Consider the following 23,392-nt stretch of genomic DNA (forward strand, 5'->3'; position numbering starts at 1 on the left):
ATTGAATCCAACCACATAGACAAAGATATCATACCATGACCAAGTGAGATTTATTCTATTTATGTAGGGGGGATTGAACATTCCAAAACCCATGTCATGGAGTGGCACTCAGCAATTAAAAAGCAAAACAAAACAAAATGAAACAAAAACACACACAAATAAACCCAATGAGCTCTGAACTCACAACAACCTAGTTGGATCTCCAGAGAATTATGTTGAGTGACAAATGACTGTCCCACAAGCATACATACTGTAGGATGCCATTTATGTAACATTTAAAAGAACAATACTCTAAGTGGTGCCTGGGTGGCTCAGTGGGTTAAAGCCTCTGCCTTGGGCTCAGGTCATGATCCTATGGTCCTGGGATCGAGCCCCACATCGGGCTCTCTGCTCAGCGGGGATACTGCTCCCCCCACCCAGCCTGCCTCTCTGCCTACTTGTGATCTCTTTCTGACAAATAAATAAATAAAATCTTAAAAAAAAAAAAAAGAACAATACTTTAGAAGTAGAGAACAGAAAAAAAAAGAAATAGAGAACAGATTAGTGGTTGTCATGAGTTAGGGATGTGGCGATGGAGAGGAAGAAAGATATTATGATTGTTAATGGGCAGGAGGAGGGATCCTTGTGGGAACTGGACTATTCTGTATTTCGCCTTGTGGATACACAAACCTACACATGATAAAATTGCACAGAAGTAAACACAGACACACATACAACCCAAACCGTGGAAATCTCAATAAAAGCGGAGAATTGTGTTAATGTCAATCTCCTCACTGTGATATTACACTATGGTTTTATAAGAGGTTACCACTGGGGAAATGGGCAAATAATATATGTGAATTGTCTCTATTATTTCTTACAACTGTATGTGAATCTACAATGGTTTCAAAAGAAAAAGGATAATTGAAATGATGAATTGACCATATTTAAGTGAGTATCTTTTTTCCAAAACATTAAAAGAGCTCTGTATTTGGTCTTTGGCATTTCATCACTCTGGTGGAGAGCCTCTGCCTTTCCTCTTTCTGCAACCAACTCCCTCCCACCAAACATCTCAGAAAGTTAACAGGAAGGATATTACCTGATACAATTTTGTGGTTTAGAGTTCTGAGGCTTTCCTGAGCTAAGTGTTAAGTTAATGACTCCACCTCCTCAATGTTTGCTGGGTCCAACAGTGTTTTGTGTTAAAGCAGAATGCAACAGTGGAGGAGTCAAGATGGCGGAGAAGTAGCAGGCTGAGACTACTTCAGCTAGCCGGAGATCAGCTAGATAGCTTATCTAAAGATTGCAAACAACTGAAAATCCATCGGCAGATCGAAGAGAAGAAGAACAGCAATTCTGGAAACAGAAAAACAACCACTTTCTGAAAGGTAGGACCGGCGGAGAAGTGAATCCAAAGCGACGGGAAGATAGACCCCGGGGGGAGGGGCCGGCTCCCGGCAAGCAGCGGAGCAACGGCACACAAAATCAGGACTTTTAAAAGTCTGTTCCGCTGAGGGACATCGCTCCAGAGGCTGCCCGGGGCAAAGCCCACGTGGGGTCAGCGTGGCCTCAGGTCCTGCAGGGTCACAGAAGGATCGGGGGTGTCTGAGTGTCGCAGAGCTTGCGGGTATTGGAACGGGAAAGCCGGCTACAGAGACAGAGCCGACAGTAAGCTCACAGCTCGGTGTTACCTTGAACCAGTCGCAGGCTCGGTGAGCTCGGAGCGCGGCCGGAGGTCAGGCAGACAGGAGTAACTGGGCGCTGTTCTCTGAGGGCGCACTGAGGAGTGGGGCCCTGGGATCTTGGCTCCTCCGGGCTGGAGACCAGGAGGCCGCCATTTGTATTCCCGTCCTCCGGAACTCTACGGAAAGCGCTCAGGGAACAAAAGCTCCTGAAAGCAAACCCGAGCGGATTACTCACCCCGGGCCCGGGTAAGGGCGGTGCAATTCCGCCTGGGGCAAAGACACTTGAGAATCACTACACCAGGCCCCTCCCCCAGAAGATCAACAAGAAATCCAGCCGAGACCAAGTTCACCTACCAAGGAGTGCGGTTTCAATACCAAGGAGAGCAGCAGAATTCCAGAGGAGGAGAAAGCAAAGCACAGAACTCATGGCTTTTTCCCTGTGATTTCTTTTAGTCTTGCAGTTAATTTAATTTTTTTCTTTTTCATTTTTTTTTTCTCGCCTTCTGGTAAATTTTTTTTTAACTTTTACCTTTTTCTTTTTTAACGTTTTTTAACTAGTTTATCCAATATATATATTTTTTCTTTTTTATATTTTTCTTATTTGTTTTCTTTTTTTAATTCTCTTCTTTTCTTTTTTTTTCTTTCTTTTTCTTTTTTTTTTCTTTCTTCCTTTTTGAACCTCTTTTTATCCCTTTCTCCCCCCTCACGATTTGGGATCTCTTCTAATTTGGTTAAAGCATATTTTCCTGGGGTTGTTGCCACCCTTTTAGTATTTTACTTGCTCCTTTATATACTCTTATCTGGACAAAATGACAAGGCGAAAAAATTCAACACAAAAAAAAAGAACAAGAGGCAGTACCGAAGGCTAGGGACCTAATCAATACAGACATTGGTAATATGTCAGATCTAGAGTTCAGAATGACAATTCTCAAGGTTCTAACCGGGCTCGAAAAAGGCATGGAAGATATTAGAGAAACCCTCTCGAGAGATATAAAAGCCCTTTCTGGAGAAATAAAAGAACTAAAATCTAACCAAGTTGAAATCAAAAAAGCTTTTAATGAGGTGCAATCAAAAATGGAGGCTCTCACTGCTAGGATAAATGAGGCAGAAGAAAGAATTAGTGATATAGAAGTCCAAATGACAGAGAATAAAGAAGCTGAGCAAAAGAGGGACAAACAGCTACTGGACCACGAGGGGAGAATTCGAGAGATAAGTGACACCATAAGACGAAACAACATTAGAATAATTGGGATTCCAGAAGAAGAAGAAAGAGAGAGGGGAGCAGAAAGTATACTGGAGAGAATTATTGGGGAGAATTTCCCCAATATGGCAAAGGAAACGAGCATCAAAATTCAGGAGGTTCAGAGAACGCCCCTCAAAATCAATAAGAATAGGCCCACACCCCGTCACCTAATAGTAAAATTTACGAGTCTCAGTGACAAAGAGAAAATCCTGAAAGCAGCCCGGGAAAAGAAGTCTGTAACATACAATGCTAAAAATATTAGATTGGCAGCTGACTTATCCACAGAGACCTGGCAGGCCAGAAAGAGCTGGCATGATATTTTCAGAGCACTAAAAGAGAAAAACGTGCAGCCAAGAATACTATATCCAGCTAGGCTATCATTGAAAATAGAAGGAGAGATTAAAAGCTTCCAGGACAAACAAAAACTGAAAGAATTTGCAAACACCAAACCAGCTCTACAGGAAATCTTGAAAGGGCTCCTCTAAGCAAAGAGAGAGCCTACAAGTGGTAGATCAGAAAGGAACAGAGACCATATACAGTAACAGTCACCTTACAGGCAATACAATGGCACTAAATTCATATCTCTCAATAGTTACCCTGAATGTTAATGGGCTAAATGCCCCTGTCAAAAGACACAGGCTATCAGAATGGATAAAAAAACAAAACCCATCTATATGTTGTCTCCAAGAAACTCATTTTAAGCCCGAAGACACCTCCAGATTTAAAGTGAGGGGGTGGAAAAGAATTTACCATGCTAATGGACATCAGAAGAAAGCAGGAGTGGCAATCCTTATTATCAGATCAATTAGATTTTAAGCCAAAGACTATAATAAGAGATGAGGAAGGACACTATATCATACTCAAAGGGTCTGTCCAACAAGAAGATTTAACAATTTTAAATATCTATGCCCCCAATGTGGGAGCAGCCAACTATATAAACCAATTAATAACAAAATCAAAGAAACACATCAACAATTATACAATAATAGTAGGGGATTTTAACACTCCCCTCACTGAAATGGACAGATCATCCAAGCAAAAGATCAACAAGGAAATAAAGGCCTTAAACGACACACTGGACCAGATGGACATCACAGATATATTCAGAACATTTCACCCCAAAGCAACAGAATACACATTCTTCTCTAGTGCACATGGAACATTCTCCAGAATAGATCACATCCTCGGTCCTAAATCAGGACTCAACCGGTATCAAAAGATTGGGATCATTCCCTGCATATTTTCAGACCACAATGCTCTAAAGCTAGAACTCAACCACAAAAGGAAGTTTGAAAAGAACCCAAATACATGGAGACTAAACAGCATCCTTCTAAAGAATGAATGGGTTAACCGGGAAATTAAAGAAGAATTGAAAAAAATCATGGAAACAAATGACAATGAAAATACAACGGTTCAAAATCTGTGGGACACAACAAAGGCAGTCCTGAGAGGAAAATATATAGCGGTACAAGCCTTTCTCAAGAAACAAGAAAGGTCTCAGGTACACAACCTAACCCTACACCTAAAGGAGCTGGAGAAAAAACAAGAAAGAAACCCTAAGCCAAGCAGGAGAAGAGAAATCATAAAGATCAGAGCAGAAATCAATGAAATAGAAACCAAAAAGACAATACAGCAAATCAACGAAACTAGGAGCTGGTTCTTTGAAAGAATTAATAAAATTGATAAACCCCTGGCCAGACTTATCAAAAAGAAAAGAGAAAGGACCCAAATAAATAAAATCATGAATGAAAGAGGAGAGATCACAACTAACACCAAAGAAATACAAACTATTATAAGAACATACTATGAGCAACTCTACGCCAACAAATTTGACAATCTGGAAGAAATGGATGCATTCCTAGAAACATATAAACTACCACAACTGAACCAGGAAGAAGTAGAAAGCCTGAACAGACCCATAACCAGTAAGGAGATTGAAACAGTCATTAAAAATCTCCAAACAAACAAAAGCCCAGGGCCAGACGGCTTCCCGGGGGAATTCTACCAAACATTTAAAGAAGAACTAATTCCTATTCTCCTGAAACTGTTCCAAAAAATAGAAATGGAAGGAAAACTTCCAAACTCATTTTATGAGGCCAGGATCACCTTGATCCCCAAACCAGACAAGGATCCCATCAAAAAAGAGAGCTATAGACCAATATCCTTGATGAACACAGATGCGAAAATACTCAACAAAATACTAGCCAATAGGATTCAACAGTACATTAAAAGGATTATTCACCACGACCAAGTGGGATTTATTCCAGGGCTGCAAGGTTGGTTCAACATCCGCAAATCAGTCAATGTGATACAACACATCAATAAAAGAAAAAACAAGAACCATATGATACTCTCAATAGATGCTGAAAAAGCATTTGACAAAGTACAGCATCCCTTCCTGATCAAAACTCTTCAAAGTGTAGGGATAGAGGGGACATACCTCAATATCATCAAAGCCATCTATGAAAAACCCACCGCAAATATCATTCTCAATGGAGAAAAACTGAAAGCTTTTCCGCTAAGGTCAGGAACACGGCAGGGATGTCCATTATCACCACTGCTATTCAACATAGTACTAGAGGTCCTAGCCTCAGCAATCAGACAACAAAAGGAAACTAAAGGCATCCAAATCAGCAAAGAAGAAGTCAAATTATCACTCTTCGCAGATGATATGATACTATATGTGGAAAACCCAAAAGACTCCACTCCAAAACTGCTAGAACTTATACAGGAATTCAGTAAAGTGTCATGATATAAAATCAATGCACAGAAATCAGTTGCATTTCTCTACACCAACTGCAAGACAGAAGAAAGAGAAATTAAGGAGTCCATCCCATTTACAATTGCACCCCAAACCATAAGATACCTAGGAATAAACCTAACCAAAGAGGCACAGAATCTATACTCAGAAAACTATAAAGTACTCATGAAAGAAATTGAGGAAGACACAAAGAAATGGAAAAATGTTCCATGCTCCTGGATTGGAAGAATAAATATTGTGAAAATGTCTATGCTACCTAAAGCAATCTACACATTTAATGCAATTCCTATCAAAGTACCATCCATCTTTTTCAAAGAAATGGAACAAATAATTCTAAAATTTATATGGAACCAGAAAAGACCTCGAATAGCCAAAGGGATATTGAAAAAGAAAGCCAACGTTGGTGGCATCACAATTCCAGACTTCAAGCTCTATTACAAAGCTGTCATCATCAAGACAGCATGGTACTGGCACAAAAACAGACACATAGATCAATGGAACAGAATAGAGAGCCCAGAAATAGACCCTCAACTCTACAGTCAACTAATCTTCGACAAAGCAGGAAAGAATGTCCAATGGAAAAAAGACAGCCTCTTCAATAAATGGTGCTGGGAAAATTGGACAGCCACATGCAGAAAAATGAAATTGGACCATTTCCTTACACCACACACAAAAATAGACTCAAAATGGATGAAGGACCTCAATGTGCGAAAGGAATCCATCAAAATCCTTGAGGAGAACACAGGCAACAACCTCTTCGACCTCAGCCGCAGCAACATCTTCCTAGGAACAACGCCAAAGGCAAGGGAAGCAAGGGCAAAAATGAACTATTGGGATTTCATCAAGATCAAAAGCTTTTGCACAGCAAAGGAAACAGTTAACAAAATCAAAAGACAACTGACAAAGTGGGAGAAGATATTTGCAAACGACATATCAGATAAAGGACTAGTGTCCAGAATCTATAAAGAACTTAGCAAACTCAACACCCAAAGAACAAATAATCCAATCAAGAAATGGGCAGAGGACATGAACAGACATTTCTGCAAAGAAGACATCCAGATGGCCAACAGACACATGAAAAAGTGTTCCATATCACTTGGCATCAGGGAAATACAAATCAAAACCACAATGAGATATCACCTCACACCAGTCAGAATGGCTAAAATCAACAAGTCAGGAAATGACAGATGCTGGCGAGGATGTGGAGAAAGGGGAACCCTCCTACACTGTTGGTGGGAATGCAAGCTTGTGCAACCACTCTGGAAAACAGCATGGAGGTTCCTCCAAATGTTGAAAATAGAACTGCCCTATCACCCAGCAATTGCACTACTGGGTATTTACCCTAAAGATACAAACATAGTGATCCAAAGGGGCACGTGCACTCGAATGTTTATAGAAGCAATGATGTCCACAATAGCCAAACTATGGAAAGAACCTAGATGTCCATCAACAGATGAATGGATCAAGAAGATGTGGTATATATACACAATGGAATACTATGCAGCCATCAAAAGAAATGAAATCTTGCCATTTGCGACAACATGGATGGAACTAGAGCGTATCATGCTTAGCGAAATAAGTCAAGCAGAGAAAGACAACTATCATATGATCTCCCTGATATGAGGAAGTGGTGATGCAACATGGGCGGTTAAGTGGGTAGAAGAATCAATGAAACAAGATGGGATTGGGAGGGAGACAAACCATAAGTGACTCTTAATCTCACAAAACAAACTGAGGGTTGCTGGGGGGAGGGGGTTTGGGAGAAGGGGGTGGGATTATGGACATTGGGGAGGGTATGTGCTTTGGTGAGTGCTGTGAAGTGTGTAAACCTGGTGATTCACAGAGCTGTACCCCTGGGGATATAAATATATTATATGGGTATAAAAAAAATAAAAATAAATAAAAATTTTAAAAAATTGAAACAAACAAACAAAAAAAAGCAGAATGCAACAGTATCATTCCTTGTTTTGTTTTCTATAGCCAACTTACTAATTAAGGGTTTTTTTTTTTTAGCATTTAGAAGAAAATTTTTTTCTTTTGCCAATAGTAGTTATGATCTCACTTAAACAAACCTGTTGTGTACAAATCTGATTGTCCCTAACAAGAAATTAGATGGTGAGAATCCACCTGCCAGGAGAATTCAGTAGTTGTCCTTATAAAGTTAATAGTGTAGTCAGATGCGATCAACCAAGTGCTCCTTACCTGTTAGTGGGTCTTACTTGAAGTAGTGAAGTCTGCTTGTCATGATAGAGGTGTCCTCCGGCTGGCTGTCTGATTGCAATGATCTTATCTTCAGTGGAGCAGGGGTTTAAGGAAGCCCTAAAACGACCAGCAGCAAATAGAGAAATGCTCTTACCCAGGGGTCTGCTAGCTTTTTCGGTCATTGGCTTTATGGACCCTCTGGTCACCGCTACAACCACTCACTCAATCTGTAAACAAATGGTGCGTCCAATAAAATGTGGTGGGTGGACACGGAATTTGGAATTTCATATGATTGTCATGTATCATGAGCTATTACTCTTTTTTGATTTTCCTTTCACCATTTCAAAATGTACACAGGCCATGCAAGACCAGATTGTGGGTGTGGGTGGGCCCTGGTCCCGGCCATGAGAAGGCAAAAAAAAAAAAAAAAAGGAATTAAATTGGTTACAAATATCTCAGTGTGCATTTCGTAACATGAGATCTACTTGGTAGTTTTCAAAAAAACTAGAAGGAAACATTTTGTAGATGTGGAAAATATACACATTAAGAGATTTATATACATCATATATGTGTGTATGTGATTATATATGTAACCACAGACACATGTGGACCAAATAGACCACTATGGAAATTGCTTTCCTGTTCCTTGTCCATAAGTAAAGGGTTAACCTGTACACTGGTAACTGCTCCTGAAATCCATACTCCTCATTGTTGCTGACAACAAGGAAATAGTCTACATTCATCTCCTAAGCTGATAAACCTTGCGAAACGCTGTTGCTGGAAATTTGAGTAAAAGTGCTTTCATCTGCAGATCTCTTTACCGTGCAGCTTGGAATGCGAGCTCTGGCCGTGTTGGGGGCTGTCAGTCACAGCCGTCACTCCACCATGGAGACTGGATCTGAGTCGTGGAAACTTCAGATAATGGTCTTGGGAGCAACGCTATCTCTTTACCTACCTGAGGGAGATCTGTCCTGAAAGAGCTGTTTATTTCATTCTCTACTCTAGACTTTAGAGAAAAGTTTGGACATCCTTGGAGTCTCCGAGATGACAGATACTTGTCTCCTTTAGCGATGTGCCCAAGTTCCCCAAGACTTGTCAAAAAATCCAGGTGATTTTAACTTACGAGGAAACCTCTGACATTCTTCAGAGTCTATTAGCATTTTCCCATCCTTAGTTTTGAGAGGCTGTCTACCAGTGGTTCTGGAACTCTCATTTACAGCAGGACGTAACTGCATTCCTTAGCTTAAGGCTTCGTAAGGAACCATTGTGTATTTTTGTACCAAATATAGCTGATAGAGATAAAGCTTCTGATCAGTAGCTTTAGCTTCAGATATTTGCTTCTAAAGCTACTACTAAAACCATTTTTTAAAACAATCTTTGTCCCCAAAACACTCCCTCATACTCTTTTCTGCACATCTGCAACAGACAAAAATTTTGTACAATACTTGTCAATGGGGAGAAAGCATGCAGTGCTTTTTCAAACTACATGAGCCTCACCTTCCCCCTGCAATTCTGATAAATTTCCCATCTCCAGTGTGTCCCCTTTGAGAGCTGTTTGCTTGAATGTAGAGACCGAAAGCACATCACTCAAGAGCCTTATGTCTCTGGAGCTGAGTTTCCTCACAACACTCCTATGATTTACTGTAGAATATTGACTCATTTTTTCTTCCTAACAAGTCACTAACTCATGTACAATTTGATACCAGGATGAAGAATGACATAATTTCCTTCCACATGATTTCTCATTGACCACTGTCAACAGAACAAATGTCCACCTGATGCAAAATCCTTATCTGGGGTCCAGCTAACTCAAAACACAGTTGATCAATTTCTCCATACCCTGGAGAGGAAACTAGACCTGTTCCATTCTCTTTCAGCAGAAATCTGGGAGATTCTGGGTGGGTTAGGTGGAGGGACCACGGTGTAGCTGGCCTTCTGGGGAATCATAGGTACTGGATTTCTTTCCTGACTATAGTCCACTCAACCTTGACCTCACTTCCACCTTATCCCAGGACATCAGAAACTTGTTCAGTGTTTAGGTAGGGATACTGCCTTGCCATGGAAGAAGAAACAGACCTAAGGAAGATAAACTCTGATCCAAGCAAGAAGACTCAAGGTAGGAATCAAATGAACTGACCCCCGCCATTCGTGGCTTCTCACTATACCTCCCTCAGGTGATCCCACATTGATCCAGCACCATGGGCCAAACCATAGCTGAGCTATGCAGTGTGGTAAAACTATGATGCTTTGATATCTCGTTAGGTATTTACTCATTCCCTGAGCTGCTAGATTGTTGGAGGCAGAGCTGCTTTGCCCACGGTCATGCCTTTTCCCAAAGGACATTGTATATCCAATGGCTGCCTTGATCAGGAGGATATAAAGAACTGGTCCATTGGCCCGAAGGCAGACAACTCTGAAAGTCATCAAATTTCCCAAAGACTGGCTCATGCTTTGGTCATGATTGCGCCGAGTGTAAACCACCTCTCCACAATTGTCCTTCCTTCACTTCTCCCATACCTGCCCAAATTAAGAACATTCCCCAATAAACTTCCTTTATGCAAATCTTCATTCAGAGTCTGGTTTCCCAAGGAACCCAATTTAAAACAAGAAGCATATCTCTGGACAGAAATGTTTTCTCTTTAACAGTTCACTTTCCGAGCACCTGGGTGGCTCAGTTCATTAAGCATTTGCCTTCAGCTCAGGTCATGATCTTGGGGTCTTGGGATCAAGCCCAGCGTGGGGCTCCCCACTCAACAGGGAGCCTGTTCTCCCTTTCCTTTTGCCCCTACCCCTGCTCATGCACTCTCTCTTGCTCTCTCTCTCTCCCAAATAAATATTTAAAAAAAAATTTTTTTTAAATATGTTTATTTTCTTTATTTGTGCAGCCACTATTTACTGAGCTCCTATAATGTTCAATCCTGTATTAACTTCTGGGCAATTACAAGATAAATAAGTACTATGTCTTGCCTTTAGAGAGGTCATATTCTACTAATGAAGCATAAGATTTTTAAAACAATAATATGTATAATTATCAAAAATAATTCATAAGAAATTATAAGATCCCAGAAAAAGGTTACTTAAACCCATCCTGGAGAAATGGAAAAGAGCAGGGAAAATTTCTGGAGAAAATGATGATAGACATAAGATTATATAGTATTTTATTAGTTTAAAAATTTTTTGAGATATAGTTCACATACCATAATATTAACACCTTTAAAATTAACAATGCAGTGGGTCTCAGTAGATCCACAATGTTGTATATCTATGACCACTATCAGGGCCCCTGGCTGGCTCAGTCAGTTAAATGGCTGCCTTCAGCTCAGGTCATGATCCTGGGATCCTGGGACTGAGTCCTACATTAGGCTCCCTGCTCAGCAGAGAGTCTGCTTCCCCCTCTTCCTCAGCTCCTTCCCCTGCTCATGCTCTTTCACTCTCTCTGTCAAATGAATAAATAAAATCTTAAAAAATGTATAGCCACTCTCTAATTTGAGAGCATTTTTACCACCCCAAAATAAACTGTACCCATTAGCAGTTACTCCCCATTTTTCCCTCTCACCAGCCCCTGGCGAATCATCTTTTGCCTGTATGAATTTGCCTATTTGAACATTTCCTAGAAATTAAATCATACCAAGTGTGGTCTTCTTAGGATTTCACTTAGTATAATGTTGTCAAAGTTCATCTATGTTGTATCATGTATCAGTACTTCAACCCTTTAAAAAAAATGTGGTAAAATATTCATGACATGAGATCTACCATTTTAACTATTTTTAAGTGTGTGATTCAGCAACATTAAGCACATTCATGGTCTTGTACAACCATTACCACTATCCATTTCCACAAATTTTTTTTTAATCATCTCATACAAAAACTATGTGCCCATTACATACTAACTCCTCTTTCTCCCCTCTCCCCACCCTCCTTGTTTCTGCCTTTGGGTTATGGCAAATAATGCTGCAGTGAAGATTGGTATACAAGTCTCTGTTTGAGTCCCTACTTTCAATTCATTTGGGTAATACCTAGGAGCAGAATTGCTGGGTCATTATGATAATGCAATGTCTGTCCCCTTGATGGTGTCCTACAGGTTCTTATGCCCTGTACGCTTTTCTTCATTCTTTTGTTGTTGTTGTTCTTCAGACTGGATAATTTCAATTGTCCTGCCTTCAAGTTTGTTGAATCTTTCACAATTTCTTCAATTTTCTGCTGAAACTCTCTAAGGAATTTTTCATTGCAGTTATTGGAATTTTTGTCTCTGGAATTTCTATTTGGTTCCTTTTTATAATTTCCATCTCTGTATTAATATTCTCCATTTGGTCAGATATCATTCTCATACTTTCCTTTAGTTTAATAGACATGGTCCCTTTAATTTTTTGAACACATTTACAAAAGATGATTTAAATAATTTTGAAATTTTGTCTAACAATTCCAATGTCTAGGGTTCCTCAGAACTGTTCTATCAATTGCATTTTTACTTGTACATGAGTCATACTTTCTTATTTTTCTGGATGTCATGCATTTTTGTTATTGTAGAAAACTGGAAAATTTAAATTAAAAAAAAAAAAAAGGACAGCCCTGGAAACAAGATTCTCCCTATTCCTCAGAATTGTTTTATTTTTGTCTGTTAGGGATTTTTCTGAGCTAATTCAGAAAAGTCTGTATTTGTCATGTGCAGCCACTGAGATCTCTACTCAGTTAGTTTAATGGTCAAATAAGTGGTTAGAGAGTTCCTTAAATACATGAATTGTTAAGTCTTCCATTTTCTGCAGGGGAGTTCCCTGTGTATTGTGGAATGTGCTTTCAAAACTCAATCTGGTGACTCAAAGCTCTGCCTTAGCCTTCACTTCCTGTTTGTAGAGTGACTCAAGGGCAGTCATAGGGGATAAAGTAGGACCTTGTCAGGTCTTTTCTGGGCATGCACACATCTCTAAACATGTGCATGGCCTTCTTAGACACTCAGGGAATATGTTTGAGCTCTCAAAAACCCTATGTATATCTCATTCCCCAGATTTATTTTTAAGCTTTTTTAACTTACTATTAACTTACTGTTTATCCCAATAGTTATTCACTGCTTCAGACAGCCAAGACACTAAAAAATTTCCTCTGATGATTTTCAACAAATGCTCCCACCCCACTTCCACTCTGGTATAAAACTATTGCATGTCAAATAATAATAATTATCTGGAAATGGAGCTTTAAGACCAAGATCATTGCATGACTCTCCATTACTTTCAGGGTAAAATGCCAAATCAATAATGAAGCATATAAAGTCCTCTAGTATCTGGTTTCTGCTTAAATCATCAGTCTCATCTGCTGATAAGCTAATGATATCTAAACATCCCCTACCAGTGACTGCCAGGTTTCTTGTTTTCACTTGACTGCGACTTTTGTTTTGAAGACTATTGTGGACCTGGGAAGGGGTGGTGGAATTAGGTCAAGTTACAGCAACATAAAGCTCTCTGTTCTTACTTTTTTCTTGGAAAAAAAAAAATCTTCCTGGGTTTAATCTTAATCTTGAACTTAATCTTGACCTCTGAAAATGGTAATTCTTACAATTTTTGCCAGGGTTTCTATTGTTTTATGGAGGAGAGAATTTTCAGAGGAATGTACTCTGCCATTTTCAGTGCTATCCAAACTACATTTTAAAGACAGAATAGAGGGGGAAATTGATTATGGCAGAGATGACAGCTTGGGAAAAGAAAAAAAAAAGATGAGACACTCACTTGACTTATGCAGGAGAACTGCAAGCAGCTTGGACTTAGTGGAAAATCAAGCTGGTGAAAAGGAGTAGAAAGAAAAGGGTGGAGGAATGAGAAAGGGCCAAAAGCAAATGCTCCATGTGCTACATTAAAAGATCTTCGCATTTTTATTTCTGTCAGCTGTTTTTCCTCTCAGGGCCAATTTCAAATCTCAGCAATTGCAGGAACACTGGCATAGCTGTCCAACCCTGTAATTCTCTGACTCTGCTACCCTTACCCCCAACGCACCACCCCCTACATTGCTTGCCTACCGTTGACACTTCTATTGAATTATCTTTTCTGAATCTCCCAAAAGCATTCTTATCTGATCCTAGCACTCAGGACCTATCACTGTATTGGGAAAAGGTTAGGTCCTCAAAAGATCTGTATTAATTAATTATTGGAGAGGTCATTTAGACATACTCATGTGTTCTTACTTTAGGCATAATTCTTGATGAGACAACTGTACTAGTACACGTTAGGTCAGAGACTATGGACTCTGAAAAACAATCTGAGGGGTTTGAAGGGGCAGGGGGTGGGAGGTTGGGGGAACCAGGTGGTGGGTATTAGAGAGGGCACGGATTGCATGGAGCACGGGGTGTGGTACAAAAACAATGAATACTGTTATGCTGAAAAAAAAAAATCCCTTTCTTGTATAATAACCATATAAAATAGCTTTAAATGTGAAAAAAAAGAAAAATAGGTGACATTTGCAAAATATTTTTAGATGTTTTAAAGACTAGATATTTTAGGCAAGAGGACTGCAACTAGCATTAAGGACTTAGAAGCCCATATAACTAGCTGCTGGAATATTGGAGGATGGAAGATCAAGAAGGTCCATGCTTGCTTTCTGTGAATTCAGAAATGGAACGATCCCAAGATACCATCCCTGATGATCTCGGATACCTGTGGCAAGGACTAGGCAACACTCAGGAAGTTCCCAAGGGGCACTGACAAAAAGCCACATCTACCATTTTCCAGTGCTTACTTGCCTCCACGGCAGCTATTAGAGAAGAATAATAGTGTGTTTTTCTTTGTCTTTGAAATCTCGTTCAAATAGTCTCTCATTGGTGGTATGGGATGCTTGTTAACCTACTGAGATCCACGTTCCGTGGTGAAGGATTCACATCTCAGCTACTGAGAGCGGTACCAGCTGAAACTCTTCAGAGTCCTTAGAAATTTAGAGTCCTTGGAAATATCAGCTGTCCTTGGAAAGACCCTCTGCTGAAGGGAGCCACCTTGCTAAGGTCATGTTCCCTTCTTGAAGAGGCTTACATTCAATGATTTGTTACTACAAAAATATAACGATCCTGTCTATTCCTCCCAACTCAGGACATTCCTAAAGAGCCAGTTCAGCCTCAGAAATTGCCTGGAGCTTGATGAAGATTTGTTGTGCATTTCTAAACACACAGGATACATGACAGAGCAATTTCTCCCTCTCTGAAGTCCTGATGACTTCACATTGCCTGTAGGTATTAATCCTAAGAACACTTCCCCTTAAACGTTTTTCATACTAATCTTTATCTCAGAGTCTACTTCTAGGAAGAACCAACTTGCATCTAGGACAAGTCGTTTAAGAAAGTTAAGATGGGATTCTAGAGCTGGATCACCGTCTGGTCTGCTCAAAGTGAGGACCTCATCACTGGTGATAGGTGAAGCATGGATAACTCCTGGTCCAATGTAGGAGAGCAATTAATTATTAAAACTTTCTTTGGTGGTTAGCTAAATAATGAATTAGCAGAAGAAAACACCTTAGCCTGGTATAATGTTTTAAGTGTTTGAAAAAATATGGAGAAAATTCATAATTCTAGGAACAATTGAATGGGTTGGCTTTTGTCTGGGTCAGTTGAAGATTTGGGAAAAAATTTAAAAAGGCCAATAGTGATTAATCAGTTCAAGGCTAGGAAGGAAAGCTGGCAGCACAGATAGAGGCTATCCTTGATGAATTGCTACGCACCTAGCATAAATATTTTACATAACTCATGCAACCCTCACAACTTTGTCAAGTATACATTTTTTCCATTTCGCGGATGAAGAAATGGAAGCACAGAAAGGTCAAGAAAGTGGTGCAGGATCCCCCAATGATTGTGCATCCACTTGATGCTGATTTGATCACACGTCCTTTGCTCCCAGGAAACCATGTGCTCCATAAGAAGGAAGGTCTCTTTTTGCCCCCAGTGGCCCTAAGCCTCCCTTCCCAACTACCCCAACTCTTCGCCATGAAGCCATCAACAGACTGAGAAAGACCTAGCTACAGGACTTCTGTGTGGCAGGAGTCAGAGCCTCTTTCCCTCACTTTAGACAAGTATGTGAGACTCGGACATGTGAACGACAAATTGTGTGTGGACAGGGGTTTCTTTAGGTGACCGGCTCTTCCTGCTCTCTCCCTCTCTCTACTGACACAGCCCCCTCTCCAAAATGGACTCCAGAGGAGCACAAAGTATAGGCCAAGTGGGTTTCCAGGATGGAAGGCTGATCAGGAGCTGAACGGAGCTCCAGACTTTTCCTCTGGGCGTCAGACGCTCATCAGCGGCAGGGAGAATCAGCAACAGGAGGGCTGGCAACCTCAGGTCAAAAGCAGAGGAGGAAACACTACCAGGAGGACTGACCTACCGCAGCCTCACCGGAAGCCAATGGCCAGCCCTCTCAGCTGCCACTCTGTCCTGCCAGATAGGGGGAGCCGGCATAGCAGAAGAGAGGTTGGTGAGCGGAAGGCCATGATGCCAGATAGCAGAGCCAGACTAAAGGCCAGCCAGCCGGCACCACCCCATGTGCCAACTGTTAGCAGAGCCCAAGGAGCCCAGGGGCAGGCAGGAAGTGTGGTGGCTCTCCCAGCTCCCCCCAGGGCCATGGGTTGACCGCCTGGTAAGTGACGCACGAGGAGCATTGGTCCTGCAGTCCTAAGACATGAGTTCAAAACCAATGACACACTAGTCGTGTGGCCTTAAGCCATGGCATTACCTTTCATGCTCTAAGCAGAGAGGGGCTGTGGGGATAAACCAAGTTACATGCACGGAAAGGGTTCACAAACAAAAGACTATAAATGTACATGTACCGCGTTGTTCTGAGGAGCTAACACATTCACCCTGGGGTTGGCTGTGTTTGTAGTCCCCTTGTGGTTTTTTTTAAAAGATTGATTTATTTATTTGAGGGAGATAGAGAGAGTGAGTGGGGAAGGAGGGGGGGAGGGAGGGAGAGACAGAGAATCTCAAGTAGACTCCATGCAGAACACGAGCCCAACACGGGGCTCCATCTCACGACCCTGAGACCATGACCTGAGCCAAAATTAAGAGTCAGATGCTTAACCCACTGAGCCCCCCAGGCGCCTGGTAGTCCCCTTTGAAATATGGGAAATGTGTCCCACCAAAAAGGAAGAGAGGCTAAACCAACATCGACACAGTCAGTAGTAATCACAGGTCAATCACTGCCACCATGAATCGTCTCAATCTTTGTAAAAACAGGGGTGGCCTTGCTATGCCTGGGATCAGCCTCTTCTGAGTCCCTCTCTGACTCTCTACTGGCTTCCCTGACAGCCCTCTCCCATGGCTCGAGGCCACGCGATTGTCTGTGGCAGAGAACTCCCCCTGGCTGTGACCCTGGCTGGTCACAGGTGAGCTCCGTGCTTCTCCCTCCCAACAAGCTCACCACTGTCTACCCCATTTCCACTGGATGCTCCTCTCTCAAGAGCTCCCTGACAGACATTATAGAAACAGCACGTGTACTGAGTTGTAGCAAAAATAAATTTACGTGTTGATCAAAACTGGGCAGCTTGCCTTGGGAATGTTTTCGAGACACCTGTGTGTGCTACGAGTGGTTGGAACTCACTTGCTCCCACACCAGCTGTGTGATGGGGACACACCGCCTCCCTGCTCTGAGAAGAACCAGAAGGATGGATGCAGAATGAGCTCCAAGGTCCCTTCTGGTTATTTCTACACCTTGAAAATATCTAGCAATTTGACTGTCTTTTCAATGAGATGCTCTAGATTTTGTAACAATGGAAGGTTTTTATTCAACTAACTGGTTTCCTCTATACAGATAGTTATGGTTTTCCCCCACTGTGAGCCAGATATTGTGCTAGAAGCTGTGCACCAAATGGGAATGACACAGCCTGGCCTGTAGGGTGCTCACAGACCAGAAGAGGAAAGTCCTGGCATGTTCCAGAAGGTTCCACCAGGAGGATATAGATTTTGCCTGTTATCTTATTCCATTTGCACTGTTACAACAAACCACCACCACCTAGGTACTTTATAAGTAACAGAAATTTATTTCTCATCATTCTGGAGCTGGGAAGTCCAAGACCAAGGGCCGGAGTGGTTGGGTGAGGACCCTCACCCTGTGTCATGACTGGCACCCTCTCTCTGTGTCCTGACTTGGCACAAGGAATTGGGCAGGGGTGTTCCTGTGGATCCTCTTTTATAAGGCATCAGTCCCACTGATATCAGGGCTCCACCCTGATGACTGGAGCACTTCCCAAAGGCAGGCAAGCACCTGGGCGATGGCGGGTGCCGTGTGAGTCAGACCTGAGGTGCGAAGGAGTAGAGCGGGCCACCGAGGGAGGCCCTGGGAAACCTCAGGGTAAGGCCTATGTGGAGGAGACAGCCAGCGCTCGGCTCTGGTGAATTCTCATCAGGCAGGAAAGCAGCCCCAGACTGAGCTCTCTCTGATCTTTCAAAAGGTGTTGCAATTCAGATTTTGAACGAATTTCCTGATCCCTTGTGTGTGTGTGTGTGTGTGTGTGTGTGTAACTGAAAATATTTTATTTCATGATCCATGGGTAAAAATAACTTCCTGATTTTTAGTTGTTGGTAACCAACTAAAAATAAAAGGCCTTTTCAGGCCAGCTGTCGTGGATACCCATGATGCACCCGGAGTCCCTCACCCGTCAGCTCTGCACTCGCTGTTGGCCCGCGCTCCCCTCCTCGGCCTGCATTTCCTCCTGTATCTGCAGTGTTTCCCAAAGAGCATCCAAAGCTGGCCCTGGCCGCTAGGTCCGTTGAACCTGACCTGTCAGCAGAGACTCCCCACGTACGGGTCTGCAGACCAGAGGGGGTCCTTAGGCCACCTGTTTGAGACCATTGACTGGAGTTTGGGAAGAGCAGGCTGGTAGACGGGAGCTGCTGGGGAGGGAAGGTGCCAAGACAGGGGGCTGAAAGGGTAGATGAGGACCTTGTTAGGATCAGTCCTTTGTCCCTGCAGGGCAGTCCCTTCTCAACTTTTTTTCTTTTTTTCATCAAGAAGATGCTAATCAAATTAGGAAGATTAGGAATTAGGAAGCTTTAGGAAGACCTGGGCTGCAGTGGACGAAGAAGTAGAGAAGACCCCCAGTGGGGCTCGGATGATTGGAATAACCTCTTCATGGTTCCTCCTGAGGTTCCCCCTTGTCCTGCTTGGACCCATCCTCAAATGGGAGGGAGACCCTGGTAGATGGAAGTCCGGTTCTATGCCACGGTCTCCTAGTGACACCGCACTCAGCCCGGTTCCTACGTGCCTCCCTTCCCCCTGTTCCCCGCAGACCCCCCTCTCAGGCCCTGCACTTGACCTGCAATCAGGCACACACACACGCGCGCACACATACACACACAGTCCGTCATTCCCCACTTACAGCTGCGCCGCCCGAGGGCACCTGCCGGAATGAGCGATCAGGTTCTGCAATCCCGCCTCCCTCCACTGGCTAGAGCCTTGAGTTCTGTGTGGGCTGATCTCCCAGGTCGGACGGAGCTTTCTCCAGGCACAATGGCCAGGCTGTGTCCCCATGCAAAGGAGGCACTCTGTTTTCGTTGGTCTGTGTAGGAACCTGACAGTGCACCTCTATTAATTTGTGCAAAAGGACCTCTTCCTGCACTCGGGCCTACTCCCTTTTAGATCATTATGCTACAGGCTATCTCTATCTATATCTACATATAGATCTAGATATCTGTCTGTCTATCTATCGATCTATAGATTCTTGATCGTGTTTATAATCTACCTCCCCCACTAAAACACAGGCTCCATGAGTTCCAATCAATGCCATTTCCCCCAGGGCCTAGAGTAAGGCCTGACATGGGAGCTCAGTGATGTATGTTGAATGACTTATGAGTGATTAAAAAGAAGGAAGGATGGAAGGACAGAAGGAAGAAAGAAAGAAGGAAGGAAGCAAGGACGGAGGGGCGGAGATAGATTGGAAGCAGGGAAATCCCTTTGCAGGCTATTTTAATAATTAATAAGAGAATAACGGGAACTAAGACGGAGACAGTTAAGTCATAAAGGACGACAATGACTCTGAATATAATGTTCATTTCTTTTGACCCTCTCCAGCCAGTTCTGCAAACCAAGGGATCCCTGAAACCAATGGTTTCCTTAGTCCCGGGACTGCGACCCCAAATTCCTATACTCTGCCATGGGACGCGGCTTCTCTGGGAGCTTCACACCTATCATTTCTGTCACTTGGTTCCGCGTTAGCTTTTTCATGTGAAAAACCATATTTGACATCTTTCCCTCCATTTCTGTCATTTGAATTTTCTATCAGCTCGAAGTCCTTACTGAGTCCTTCATCTCGGGGCCTATGCAGGGTGCCAGGCCCAGGGTCCGGGAGCAGAGAGACCCTGCTGGCAGCCGACCCTCCGGAGCTAGTCAGGAAAGGGTCCTGGGGCTGCAGCCACCCCCTCCTTCCCAAAAGCCCCCACCAGTGACCTCCCCAGGGAAGGGAAAATTCCCGGTGGGAACATCCCTGCCCCGTTCTGCTCCCCACCCAGTGGAAATACTTGCATTCGCAGAGTGGGAGTTGATGGTGATAAGGTCAGAGACAGAAAGCGGATTAGGATCTGTCCCTTAAACGAGAGCCCCTTTCCGCAACGAGGCGCAGCAGGTGAGTGGAAGCCCATCTACTCTCCTAAGCGCCACACCTCCGTGACAGGGTCAAAGGCTTGTGTTCTCAGGCAGCCCCACCAGCACAGTCTGGGACCCTGGTGCACCTGCTGGTCAGGCTTAGCTGCCTCTGTGCCCACAGTGTGTGGCGGAAGGCCCCTTCTCAGGCGGGAGGGCCCGGGCTCTCTTCCTTCTCTAGGAATTGGCTTTGCAGACGAGGTGACTGTGATTTCTACCTGCAAATACAATGTCGGAAAGGAAATCACTGTCCATGAATGAGAGCTAAATACTGTGCCACCCGCTTCTGTCTATTTGAATATATATATGTATGTGTATATACTTTTTTCCCCCAAAATCTGTCATCTCACTCTCTGGCATAAATTTTTAAGATAAAAGATCAAATCTTGATGGCTATGAATGTCTCCTCCTCTCTTTAAAGGTGGGATGTGTCACAGAGGGTTGGAGGACTCCGAGGGTTAAATTTCTTAATTCAGAATGGGGATAAACCCAGATTGATAAGAAGAAATAAAACAAGAAGACGACTGAAACCGCCTTATGAGTAGCTCGCTCTGCCTTTGCTGTGTTCCTAAGGGAGAGCGAGGCCACCTAAGCGTTCCTGGTATCCCCAGAGAATTTTGTTTGGTTTTTTAAATCTTATCCTGTATATTTTTGGCCAAGTTCCAGATGGGCTGCATTGTGGAAACTGCCTTTCTCTCTTGCTCATATTGAGTTTACACCAAGGGATCTTTCAGAGTTAAGGAAATGGCTTTTAATGACTTTGTGTTCAAAGGAGGCAGAACCAGGAGCTCAGCTGAAGCCCTTCGTGTGGGGCTCTGGCAGCCCTGGCGGGGGGAGTCCTTCTCCGTGGTCTGCGATGGGGCTCTTCAGGCTGAAATGCTTGTCGTCTGATACAGATTAAATACGGTACTAATTGGCACTCCTCAGCGAATGCATTTTTGGATGAGTTTTCTTCTGATTTTTTAAAAAAAGCATCTCAAAAGCCTCTTCTATAAATGATTCTCAAGAACCCTCTCAGAGAGAAATTAGTCTCTTCACTATAATAGGGGTAGGCTTTGGTCCAGGTTTATAACCATTCCACGTCTTTTAGAACTGTTTCTGTTTTTTCCCAATTTTGAAAACTAAAAACTAAGTTTAGTATAATTCCCTCTAATTCCTTTTCAGTGCAGCATCTTAGAAACAACGAAGAAAAAGAGAATGAAGGAGGAAATCAATTCCTTTGCCCGTGTCAAAACAATCGTCTTCACAGTAATTTCAGACATGTGCAAATAGGGTAATTAAAATGTTTCTCAAAATGAATGGGGCAATTCTGACATTGTCGGCTTGAGATTTTATGAGAATTTACGCAGAGGGCGCCAACTTCGTTCCCCTTTCCGTTCTCTCCCTTCTTTTCGCCTCTCCCCTCCTTTCCTCCCTCCCTTCCTCTCTCTCGTTCCCTCTTTATCCCTCCCTCCCTCCCTCTCCCCTCCCAACCTCGCCCCCTTCCCACTTCCCCCTTCCCTTCCTTCTTTCCAACAACAGTAATAACTATTATAGGGTCTCCAGTGTGTATCAGACACCAGGCTGCACTTTTTAAAGGCACTAACTTATTCAGTCCCTGTAAAGCCCTTCCAAAGAACATATCCTTCTCCGCATTTCATAGATGTGGAAACTGAGGCTCAGAAATGGTAACTCGCCCAGTCAGTGGATGGTAAGTAGCTTTGAACCTAGGGGTGCCCGCCTCCAAAACGCACATCTTTCCTCTTAACTCAGCTCTCTCATGAGCCAAGTCTAACAACAGCGGCAACAAGAATAATAAGAAGCTGAGACCAGAGCTTTGGAAGCACGATTGTCCACATGTATCTTATACGTTAAAATGCTTCACGTGCTGAAGGGTTTGAATGTCTACAGGGGCACTATGCACTAGTTTCCCGCCGTGAGGTAAGTTCTACCTGGGTGCTCCCCAGTGGCCCGGTCAAGGGCCACATGTGATTCTTGAGCCCTGTGTGACGGAGGACCTCAGTTCTTAATTTTATTTGATTTTGATTAATTTTTTTTATTTTTTTAAAAGATTTTATTTATTTATTTGTCAGAGATAGAGGGAGAAAGAGCGAGCACAGGCAGACAGAATGGCAGGCAGAGGCAGAGGGAGAAGCAGGCTCCCTGCCGAGCAAAGAGCCTGATGTGGGACTCGATCCCAGGACGCTGGGATCATGACCTGAGCCGAAGGCAGCTGCTTAACCAACTGAGCCACCCAGGCCTCCCTGATTTTGATTAATTTTAATTTCAATTTGTTACAAAGAAAACTGCAGGCTCCACATGGCATCCCTTAGGCCAAGTTAATCGAATCAATACCTAAGGTCACTGAAGTAAGTCCTCCCTGCGCAGTCCGGAATTTCGTGGTCACCATGATGAGGTAATTTGTCGCCTGGGCCTTCGCCATCGCCCCCCCGCCCCAAAGGGAGGCTGCTTCTGCTCTCTCCCCTAAGAGCATGTGACCGTGGCTGAAACAATCCTTCCCTTTTCTTTCCCCAGGAACTTCCTCACCCTACACTCCATCCTATAAAAACCTTCCATTTTGTGTGGCTCCTCTGAGCTCCCCTCTACTCACTAGAGGAAATGATGCCCTCTTCATGGGTCACTTAATAATGCCAGTGAGATCTTCACATTTCCACTGGTGAATTTCTGCTCTTGAACACATTGAAATAACCACATGTGGTGTGGCTGTCCCTGGGACTCTGGGAGCAAAAGCACCTGGCTTGGGGGTCCCCAAACAGACCAGGCCCCACCACTCTGCACTGACCAAGTCCAAAGGCACAGAGACAAGTGGTCGTGGAACATGAAAGGGATTTATTCCAGTGAGACCGACACCAGGAAGCCAGTGCACCAGGGTCTCAAAGACCATCTCCCAAGCTCTGCAAATAATTCTGGGTTTCTGTCAGGAGAACAT

The sequence above is a fragment of the Mustela erminea genome, chromosome 14, assembly GCF_009829155.1.
Source record: "Mustela erminea isolate mMusErm1 chromosome 14, mMusErm1.Pri, whole genome shotgun sequence".
NCBI classification, from domain to species: domain Eukaryota; kingdom Metazoa; phylum Chordata; class Mammalia; order Carnivora; family Mustelidae; genus Mustela; species Mustela erminea.